This window comes from Bos taurus, chromosome X (assembly GCF_002263795.3).
Source record: "Bos taurus isolate L1 Dominette 01449 registration number 42190680 breed Hereford chromosome X, ARS-UCD2.0, whole genome shotgun sequence".
Taxonomy (NCBI): domain Eukaryota; kingdom Metazoa; phylum Chordata; class Mammalia; order Artiodactyla; family Bovidae; genus Bos; species Bos taurus.
Window position 1 is genome coordinate 87,124,467 of NC_037357.1, and position 12,009 is coordinate 87,136,475.

Below are 12,009 nucleotides of genomic sequence, written 5' to 3' on the forward strand. Positions count from 1 at the left end.
TTTATAAAAGAAGAAGAAAGAGAAGGGTACCGTCTTAACCAAATTCAAAATGTCTGACAAAGTTCTAGTAATTAAAACATTGTAATATGGGAGTAGGAATAGAAAAACTAGATCAGTGTATTATAGGAATTAGTAAATGACAAAAGTGATACTTCAAGTCACTGGGAGATGGACTATTTACTAAAATGGTCTGGGGAGAATGACTGTCTTCTGGGGAAGAGGGATTAGATTCCTAATTTACTCAATTCAGAAAAATTAATTCTAAATTGGCTAAAGACTTAACCATTAAAAAAGAATACCACCTATCACACTTTTCTGGTTGTCCAGTGGCTAAGACTTTATGCTTCCACTGTAGAGGGCCAGGTTCAATCCCTGGGTGGGGAACTAAGAGCCCACATGCTGCGTGCTGTGGCCAAACACAAAACACCTGTAAGAAATATCAGAAAAAAATATGTTTGGAGAATATGTTTAAGTCTTTGGCAAAAAAAGAAGGCCTTCTTAAACAGGATACAAAAAGCAAAGCTATAAAGGAAATAATAAACAACATCTATCAATCATTCTTGGCACTTTATCTGTATTAATTCATTTTAATTCTCAAAACAGACTTCTGAAGAGGCTTCCATTACTCATCCTACAGATTAGGAAATCAAGGTACAGCAAAGTTAAGTCACTTGCCCTAGGTCACCTCAGTTTATAAAACCTGCTGTGGAACCCAGGCACTTTTTATCACCTTGCTCCACCATTTCTCCAGTTTTACCCATCAAAATATAAAACTATAAACTGATGAAAGATGCTATAAACAAGTTAAAAGACTTGCAGCAGACTGAGAGAAAAAAACTACAGCATTAAACCCAAAGATTAGCTATCCTGTCACATACCCCAATTCTACAAACACCAGCCTCATACACACATCCCAAATATCTCCATGACAAGTGCGTCCCCATCACATACCCTGCATCCATCCTCCATCTGTCTGTCTCTTTTAATCTCTTGCTCACAAGTCACAACTTTTTCAATACTGCTCTCTCAGTCTTTGTCTCTGTCTCTCTCTGGAAGCTGGGGTTTCATTGCAATGCAACTGAAGAGTAGGGTAAATGGGAGATATGGAGAGAGAAGAGAGGGCGGTTGGGTGGTGAAGTTGGGATATTTATAAAGAGATGTTGGTGGTGATTGAGGATGGCGTGGGGTGATGTTGGGGGTCTATTACAGGACAGTTGCTACACAACTAAAGAATCACATCTTCAGGAGAAATGGGGCTACTAGAGGACAGTATAGGAGTGTAGGTAGGAGCTACTGGAGGGTAAATTGGGAGTACTTTTGGGGAGGGTGGTTGGAAAATGGTTTGAGATGCAGTCGGAGGGAGTATCAAAAGTTAGTGTTTAGTCTTTTGTAGTTTAAGGAATTTTTCATAGAACTGTTAATTGTCATAAGATAGTGTGGTGGGCTAATGGCCCCCCAAAAGATATCCATGTCCTAATCCCTGGAATTTATAAATGTTACCTTATATGGCAAAGAGCGGGGAATTGCAAATGTGGTTAAATTAAGGATTTTGAGATCGGGAGATTGCCCTGGATTATTTGAATGGAACTTAATTGTAACCCCATGTCCTTATACTAGGAAACCAGAGAAAGATTTGACAAACCGTAACGGAGAAGAAATGGCAACCCACTCCAGTGTTCTTGCCTGGAGAATCCCAGGGACGGGGGTGCCTGGTGGGAGGCCGTCTATGGGGTCGCACAGAGTCAGACACGACTGAAGCGACTTAGCAGCAGCAGCAAAGGAGAAGACAATGTGACCACAGAGGCAGAGATTGTAGTGATATGGCCATGAGCCAAGGAATGCCAGCAGCCACAAGGAGCTGAAAGAGGCAACATGTTCTTCCCTAGAGCCTCCAGGGAGCGTATGGCCCTTGCTCACGCCTTGATTTTGCCCAGTGAAACGGATTTTGAACTTATGACTCAGAACTGTGAAAGAGTAGAATTCTTATATTTTTAAGCCATCAAATTTGTGTTGATTAGTTACAGAAGTCACATAAAGTAGATTTTGGTACCTGGATATGAGATGCTGCTGTGTCTTAATCTGCCTGGGCTGTCGTAATAGAATACACAGACTGGGTGTATTAAACAATAGAAGTTTATTTTCTCATAGTCCTGGAGGCTAGAAGTCCAAGATCAATGGGCCATCTGGGCTGATTCCTGATGAAAGTGGTCTTCCTAACTTGCAGATGACTGCTTTTTGCTGTGTCCTCCCATGCTCTTTCCTTTGTGCATGTGCACTCTTGGTATCTCTTCCTCTTCTCATAAGGACGCCAGTTCTATTGGATAAGGATCCTATCCTTATGACCCCATTTAACCTTAATCATCTCCGTGAAGGCCCTATTTCCAAATATAATTATATTGGGGGTTAGGGATTCAACCAATTAATTGGGGTGGTGGGTAGGGTAGACATAAGTCCATAATATGTTATAACAAGTACCTGAAAATATTGAACTGGCTTTGGAATTAGTGAGCAGAGGCTGGAAGAATTTTGAAGTATGTGATAGAAAAATCCTAGATTGTCTTGAATAAACTGTTGGTAGAAATATGAATGTTAAAAGCCCTGCTGATGAAGGCTCAGAAGGAAGTGAGGAGCACAGTAGGGAAAACATACACTGTCTTAGAGAAAACATATATATATCATCATAAACAGAATGCTCATAGAAATATTAATGTTAAAGGTGCTGCTGGTGAGGGCTCAGAAGGACACAAGGAACATGTTATTGGAAACTAGAGGAAAGAAAGTCCTTATTATATAAAGGCAGAAAACTTAGCTGAATTGTGTCCTACAGTTGTATGGAAAGCAGAGCTTGTAAGTGATGTATATTTAGCTGAGGAGATTTCCAAGGAAAATGTTGAAGGTACTACCTGGTTTCTTCTTGCTGCTTGTGGTGAAATGTAAAAGGAAAGGGATAAATTGAGGGAAGAACTATTAAGCAAAATGGACCCAGGATTTGATGATTTGGAAAATTCTCAGGCTGTCCAGATTGCAAAAGACACAAAATTTAAGAGATGAACTGTCTGAAAAGTATGCTCTAGAGAGAAAGCTAAGGGTGTGGCAGGACAGCCTTTTGCTAGTACCAAGGAGATGTTGTGTGACTCATAGATCCCCTCAACCGTCTCAGAAGTCAGGAATAGAGATGGGATTATCCGTGAAAAATTTGAGGAGGACCTTCTTGTCTAATGAGCTCCTGTGGTGGCTCAGACGGTAAAGAATCTGCCTGCCAATGCAGGAGATGTGGGTTCTATCCCCTGGAGAAGGGAATGACAACCCACTCCAGTATTCTTGCCTGGGAAATCCCATGGACAGAGGAGTCTGTTGGGCTACAGTCCATGGGGTTTCAAAGAGTCAGACACGACTGAGCAACTGACACTTTCTCCACTTTTCTTGTCTAATGATGTGAATCTCTCCACCTCCCATGGGAGACCCAAAAGATTTTTCAGAATGTTATGCAGACAGAAACACTGCCTAATGGGCTTGAAAAAATAACAGATACAGGATGAAATGAAGGAATGATGTCGGACTCTCAAAATTTTACTGCAAGGATACAGGCTAAAACTACTTAGCTGCAAACATGTGTACCCTTCAAGGGAAAGGAAGAATGACTCTGACAGCACAGCCTTGAGCCCACACGCGAAGCCTCAAGCCACAGAGACTTCTTCTCAGGCCTTGCAACTAAATGAAACTTGCCCTGCTGGATTTCACAAGTACTTGGAACCAGTCACACCCTTTTTTTTCCTTCTGTTTTCTCCTTTTTGGAATAAGAATATCTATAACTCTTATCCTATGCCTGTCCCACCATTGTGCTTTGGGAACAGATAACTTGTTCTCTACTTCCACAAGTCCAAAGATGGAGAGGAATTTTGCCTCAGAGTGGATCATACCCAGAGTCTCACTCATATCGGATTTAGATTATTTCAATGATGAGATGTGAAATTTCTGAGCTGATGATATTAAACTCAGATTTTGAACTTGATTTGATGCTGTGATGGGTTGAAATTCTGGGAGTACTGGGATTAGATATGTTTTTTTCACATAGAGTGAATATGTATCTTTGGAGGCAAAGGGGTGTACTGTTGTAGGCTGATTGATGTCCTCACCAAAAGATACGCACATCCTAACCCCTGTAACCTTTGAATTTACCTTAAATGAGAAAAAAGAAGAAAAGAAAAAGACCAAGGACTCTGCAGTTTGCAGATGTGATTAAGGCAAGAATTCTGAGATGGAGAGATTATCTTGGATTGTCCAAGCGACTCTAATTGTAACCATAGTGTCCTCCTAAGAGGGAGGCAGAGGCAGATTTGACAGAAAAGAAGGCAATGTGACCATCAAGCAGAGATTGTACTGAAATGGCCACAAGCCAAAAAAGGCTGATATTCATCAAAAGAGGAAGCAGCAACAAGCAGATTCTCCCTTGGATCCTCTGAGGAGAGCATGACCCTGCTGGCACCTTAATTTTGGTCTTCTGCCTCTCAGAACTGAAGGAACCAATTATTTTAAATTTTTTACATTTTAAACCACCAAATTTGTGGTGATTCATCACAGTAGCCACAGGAAGCTTAGGTGTAGATTTGAGGGTTGTCGGAGGGACTCAAGGGTATGCTTGAAGCTTATTGAGGGCATTTTGAGGGTATAATGAGGGCATTAGAAAATGTTTGGGTGCAATTGGAGCCATCAAAGGGAAGATTGAGGTGGTGTTGAAGGAGTCACCGGAGGATGACTCCCAGAGGTTTCGAGGCATAGTTGGGAGTCCCCAGAAGGTGGTTTGGGTGGTACAGTGGAGAATATTGGAAAATGTTTTGGGGGTGTATTACATGTACAGTTGCCCCTTGGTATCCAAGGGGAGATTGGTTCTAGGACACCCCCATGTACAAATATCAAAATCCAAGGATGCACAAGTCCCTTATATAAAATGGCATAACACAATTGGCCCTCCCTATTCCCAGATGTGGGACCAGTGGATATGGAGGCAGACTGTAATTTAAGACAGATATAGCTGTTACTGAAGTGTGGCTTGGAGGTATAGTTTGGGGCTGTAGCTGTGGGACCAAGGCAAGGTAGTTAAGGGGTATTTAGAGGTAGAGTTGGGGGTTCTTGGAAGGGAAATTTGGGAGGTGAGTTTTATAACTGTTGGAGAGTAGTTTGGGATTAGAGTTGGGTATCATTGAAAGGGCAATTTGGGGATGTTCTTGGGAGTTAGAGGGCAGTGTGAGGGTAAAGTAAGGTGTGTAGGAAGATTTGGAAGTGACGATGAGGACCTGGTTGGATAGTTTAGTGATGAGGTTTAAGGTTCAATAGCACGGTTTGGGGATATAGTTGAAGGCTGGTGAGTACAGTCTGGGATGCAGTTTATGGGCCTGTTTTGAGGTCAGGGTGTCAGAGGGATTTTATGCATTATAGTTGTGGATCTAATAATGGTTGATTTGGGGAGCAGGTAAAAGATCATTGGATGGAATACTGTTCTCAGTAATAAAAGAAACAAACTGCTGACATGCTACAACATGACTGAAGCTCAAAAATATTATACTAAGTGAAAGAAGTCAAATATCAAACATCCATATATTGCGTTTATATGAACTATCCAGAAAGGCAAATCTATAGAGACAGAAACTAGATTAGCAATTGCCTGGGACTGGGAATGTGAAGAGGGATTAAATGTATTTTGGGCATGAGGGGTCTTATGGAGATGATGAAAATGCTGTAAAACTGGATTGTGGTGGTTAGCACACATTTTGGTAAATTTACTAAAATAATTAAATTGCATGCTTAAAATGAGTGACTTTTCAGTTCAGTAGCTCAGTCGTGTCCGACTCTTTGCAACCCCATGGACTACAGCACGGCAGGCTTCCCTGTCCATCACCAACTCCCAGAGCTTGCTCAAACTCATGCCATCGAGGTGGTGATGTCCTCCAACTATCTCATCCTCTGTCATCCACTTCTCCTCCTGCCTTCAATCTTTCCCAGCATCACGGTCTTTTCCAGTGAGTCAGTTCCTCGCATCAGGTGGCCAAAGGATTGGAGTTTCAGCTTCAGCACCAGTCCTTCCAATGAATATTCAGGACTGATTTCCTTTAGGATGGACTGGTTGGATCTCCTTGCAGTCCACGGGACTCTCAAGAGCCTTCTCCAACACCACAGTTCAAAAGCATCAATTCTTCAGCGCTCAGCTTTCGTTATAGTCCAACTCTCACATCCATGCATTACTACTGGAAAAACCATAGCCTTGACTAGACGAACCTTTGTTGGCAAAGTAATGTCTCTGCCTTTTAATATGCTGTCTAGGTTGGTCATAACTTTTCTTCCAAGCAGCAAGTGTCTTTTAATTTTATGGCTGCAGTCACCATATGCAGTGATTTTGGAGACCAAAAAAATAAAGTCTGTCACTGTTTCCATTGTTTCCCCATGAAGTGATGGGACCAGATGCCATGATCTTAGTTTTCTGAATGTTGAGTTTTTAGCCAACTTTTTCACTTTTCTCTTTCACTTTCATCAAGAATCAAATGGGTATATCTTTCCTTTTCTCCTTTACTTTTATCTTCTCTTCTTTTCACAGCTATTTGTAAGGCCTCCCCAGACAGCCATTTTGCTTTTTTGCATTTCTTTTTCTTGGGGATGGTCTTGATCACTGCCTCTTGTACAACATCATGAACCTCCGTCCATAGTTCTTCAGGCACTCTGTCTATCAGATCTAATCCCTTGAATCTATTTTTCACTTCCATTGTATAATAGTAAGGGATTTGAGCTAGGTCATACCTGGATGGTCCAGTGGTTTTCCCTACTTTCTTCAATTTATGTCTGAATTTGGCAATAAGGAGGTCATGATCTGAGCCATGACCTGACAGAATGTGGTCCACTGGGGAAGGGAATGGCAAACCACTTCAGTATTCTTGCCTTGAGAACCCCATGAACAGTATGAAAAGGCAAAATGATAGGATACTGAAAGAGAAACTCCCCAGGTCAGTAGGTGCCCAATATGCTACTGGAGATCAGTGGAGAAATAACTCCAGAAAGAATGAAGGGATGGAGCCAAAGCAAAAAGAATACCCATCTGTGGATGTGACTGGTGATAGAAGCAAGGTCTGATGCTGTAAAGAGCAATATTGCATAGGAACCTGGAATGTCAGGTCCATGAATCAAGGAAAATTAGAAGTGCTCAAACAAGAGATGGCAAGAGTGAATGTCGACATTCTAGGAATCATCGAACTGAAATGGACTGGAATGGGTGAATTTAACTCAGATGACCATTATATCTACTACTGTGGGCAGGAATCCCTCAGAAGAAATGGGGTAGCCATCATGGTCAACAAAAGAGTCCGAAATGCAGTACTTGGATGCAATCTCAAAAACAACAGAATGATCTCTATTCATTTCCAAGGCAAACCATTCAATATCACAGTAATCCAAGTCTATGCCCCAACCAGTAAGGCTGAAGAAGCTGAAGTTGAACGGTTCTATGAAGACCTACCAGACCTTTTAGAACTAACACCCAAAAAAGATGTCCTTTTAATTATAGGGGACTGGAATGCAAAAGTAGGAAGTCAAGAAATAACTGGAGTAACAGGCAAATTTGGCCTTGGAATACGAAATGAAGCAGGGCAAAGGCTAATAGAGTTTTGCCAAGAGAACACACTGGTCATAGCAAATACCCTCTTCCAATAATACAAGAGAAGACTCTACACATGGACATCACCAGATGGTCAACATTGAAATCAGATTGATCATATTCTTTGCAGCCAAAGATGGAGAAGTTCTATATAGTCAGCAAAAACAAGACTGGGAGCTGACTGTGGCTCAGATCATGAGCTCCTTATTGCCAAATTCAGACATAAATTGAAGAAAGTAGGGAAAACAACTAGACCCTTCAGGTATGACTTAAATCAAGTTCCTTATGATTATACAGTGAAAGTGAGAAATAGATTTAAGGGCCTAGATCTGATAGATAGAGTGTCTGATGAACTATGGATGGAGGTTCGTGACATTGTACAGGAGACAGGGATCAAGACCATCTCCATGGAAAAGAAATGCAAAAAAGCAAAATGGCTGTCTGGGGAGGCCTTACAAATAGCTGTGAAAAGAAGAGAAGCGAAAAGCAAAGGAGAAAAGGAAAGATATAAGCATCTGAATGCAGAGTTCCAAAGAATAGCAAGGAGAGATAAGAAAGCCTTCCTCAGTGATCAATGCAAAGAAATAGAGGAAAACAACAGAATGGGAAAGACTAGAGATCTCTTCAATAAAATTAGAGATACCAAGGGAACATTTCATGCAAAGATGGGCACAATAAAGGACAGAAATGGTATGGACTTAACAGAAGCATAAGATATTAAGAAGAGGAGGCAAGAATACTCAGAAGAACTATACAAAAAAGAGCCTAATGACCAAGATAATCATGATGGTATGATCACTCACCTAGAGCCAGACATCCTGGAATGTGAAGTCAAGTGGGCCTTAGGAAGCATCACTATGAACAAAGCTAGTGGAGGTGATGGAATTCCAGTTGAGCTATTTCAAATCCTGAAAGATGATGCTGTGAATGTGCTGCACTCAATATGCCAGCAAATTTGGAAAACTCAGCAGTGGTCACAGGACTGGAAAAGGTCAGTTTTCGTTCCAATCCCAAAGAAAGGCAATGCCAAAGAATGCTCAAACCACTGCACAATTGCCCTCATCTCACACTCTAGCAAAGTAATGCTCAAAATTCTCCAAGCCAGGCTTCAGCAATACATGAACCATGAACTTCCAGATGTTCAAGCTGGTTTTAGAAAAGGCAGAGGAACCAGAGATCAAATTGCCAACATCCGCTGGATCATCAAAAGAGCAAGAGAGTTCCAGAAAAACATCTATTTCTGCTTTATTGACTACGCCAGAGCCTTTGACTGTGTGGATCACAACAAACTGTGGAAAATTCTGAAAGAGATGGGAATACCAGACCATCTGACTTGCCTCTTGAGAAACCTATATGCAGGTCAGGAAGCAACAGACTGGTTCCAAATAGGAAAAGGAGTATGTCAAGGCTGTATATTGTCACCCTGCTTATTTAACTTATATGCAGAGTACATCATGAGAAACACTGGGCTGGAAGAAGCACAAGCTGGAATCAAGATTGCCGGGAGAAATATCAATAACATCAGATATGCAGATGACACCACCCTTATGGCAGAAAGTGAAGAGGAACTAAAAAGCCTCTTGATGAAAGTGAAAGAGGAGAGTGAAAAAGTTGGCTTAAAGCTCAACATTCAGAAAACGAAGATCATGGCATCTGGTCCCATCACTTCATGGGAAATAGATGGGGAGCAGTGGAAACAGTGTCAGACTTTACTTTTGGGGGCTCCAAAATCACTGCAGATGGTGATTGCAGCCATGAAATTAAAAGACGCTTACTCTTTGGAAGAAAAGTTATGACCAACCTAGATAGCAGATTGAAAAGCAGAGACATTACTTTGCCAACAAAGGTCCGTCTAGTCAAGGCTATGGTTTTTCCAGTAGTCATGTATGGATGTGAGAGTTGGACTGTGAAGAAAGCTGAGTGCCGAAGAAATGATGCTTTTGAACTGTGGTGTTGGAGAAGACTCTTGAGAGTCCCTTGGACTGCAAGGAGATCCAACCAGTCCATTCTGAAGGAGATCAGCCCTGGGTGTTCTTTGGAAGGAATGATGCTAAAGTTGAAACTCCAGTACTTTGGCCACCTCATGCGAAGAGTTGACTCACTGGAAAAGACTCTGATGCTGGGAGGGATTGGGGGCAGGAGGAGAAGGGGATGACAGAGGATGAGATGGCTGGATGGCATCACTGACTTGATGGACGTGAGTCTGAGTGAACTCCAGGAGATGGTGATGGACAGGGAGGCCTGGTATGCTGCGATTCATGGGGTCGCAAAGAATTGGACACGACTGAGCGACTGAACTGAACTGAACTGATCTGAGCCACAGTCAGCTCCCAGTCTTGTTTATGCTGACTGTATAGAGCTTCTCCATCTTTGGCTGCAAGAATATGATCAATCTGATTTCAGTATTGACCATCTGGTGATGTCCATGTGTAGAGTATTCTCTTGTGTTGTTGGAAAATGGTGTTTTTTATGACCAGTGCGTTCTGTTCGCAGAACTCTATTAGCTTTTGCCCTGCTTCATTCTGTACTCCAAGGCCACATTTGCCTGTTACTCCAGGTATCTCTTGACTTCCTACTTTTGCATTCTAGTCCCCTATAATGAAAAGGACATCTTTTTTTGGTGTTAGTTTTAGAAGGTCTTGTAGGTCTTCATAGAATCCTTCAACTTCAGCTTCTTCGGCATTACTGGTCAGGGCATAGAGTTGGATTACTGTGGTATTGAATGGTTTGCCTTGGAAATGAACAGAGATCATTTTGTAGTTTTTGAGATTGCATCCAAGTACTGCATTTCAGACTCTTTTGTTTACTATGATAACTACTCCATTTCTTCTAAGGGATTCTTTCCCACAGTAGTAGATATAATGGTCATCTGAGTTAAATTCACCCATTCCAGTCCATTTTAGTTCACTGATTCCTAAATGTTGATGCTTACTCTTGCCATCTCCTGTTTGACCACTTCCAATTTGCCCTCATTCATGGACCTAAGATTCCAGATTCCTATGCAATATTGCTCTTTACAACATCAGACTTTACTTCCATCACCAGTCACATCCACAACTGCGTGTTGTTTTTGCTTTGGCTCTGTCTCTTCATACTTTCTGGAGTTATTTCTCCACTGATCTCCCATAGCATATTGGGCCCCTATTGACCTGGGGAATTCATTTTTCAGTTTCATATCTTTTTGCCTTTTCATGATGTTCATGGGGTTCTCAAGGCAAGAATACTGAAGTGGTTTGCCATTCGCTTCTCCAGTGGACCACGTTTTGTCAGTGATTTTTATGGTATGCAAATTATACCTCAATTAAGCTGTTTTAAGAAAAGGTCATTGAAGGATGCTCTGTAATATAATAGGGTCATTTAAAAATGATTTAGGGTGTGCGTAAGAGTCATTGGAAGGCTTGAGGGACACATTTGGGGTCACTGGAGTATGATTTGAAGGTAACTGCAGAAATAAAGTTAGTGATTATTTGGAGATATTGTTGAGGACTGTTGGAGAGTGCTCTGGGGTCAGAGTCTGGATCAGTGGAGTATGATTTGGAGATGGAGAGGGTGTGGAGGGTAGTTTGAAGTGCAGTTGGGGGAATCTCACTTTGCGTAGTTGGGAGTATATGGAATAGTGATAGGGGCTTTGGAAGTTAGTTTTTCTGGGAGTGGGATTAGTCAATGAAATGTTTGGTGGTGGTAGGGAGTTGGGAGTTAAAGCTGGTGACTGTTGGAATTGATTTGGGGTGCAGGTAAAGGTCACATACAAAGGTAGTTGAGAATGTTTGGAGTGGCTTGAGTGCCATTTGGGGGTCAAAAGAGTATGGTTAGAAGGGTACATGGAGAGTGGTTTAGGGTCAGTGCAGGGTGTTTTGGGTGCATATTGCGGGGAGATGAGTGTGATTTGGAAGTGCTCTTTGGACACTCAAGGTTTCAGGGCTGATTGTAGATGATTGGGGGAACAATTTGGGGTATTGGAGGGTAGCTTATTCGTGCAGCTTGGGTGTTCAAGGGAGGTAGATTTGGGGTACTGCTTTGGGATCAATGGACAGTAGTTTGGGGATACAATTTGGGAGATGTGAAATGTGGTTTGGAGTGCATTTGGGGCACGGAGGGGGAATTCAGAGGTGTGCTGGTGGCTGACAGAAGGAAGTTTGGGGTGGCTTGAGGTGAGAGGACACTAGTCTGATTACTGAGGGGGCGTGGCCTCGGTTTGAGAACGCTCCACGGCCTCGAGAAAGCGTGTGCGCACGCGCTCCGAGCTGGTTCGCTCCTGGCGCTCCCAGGGCAGGAAAATCGAAGACCCGAACTAGCGCCTGCGCACTCGGACTCCGCCGCTGCTGTGGTCTCGCGCCCCGCCCCCCGTCTGCCCCCACCCCCCCGACCCC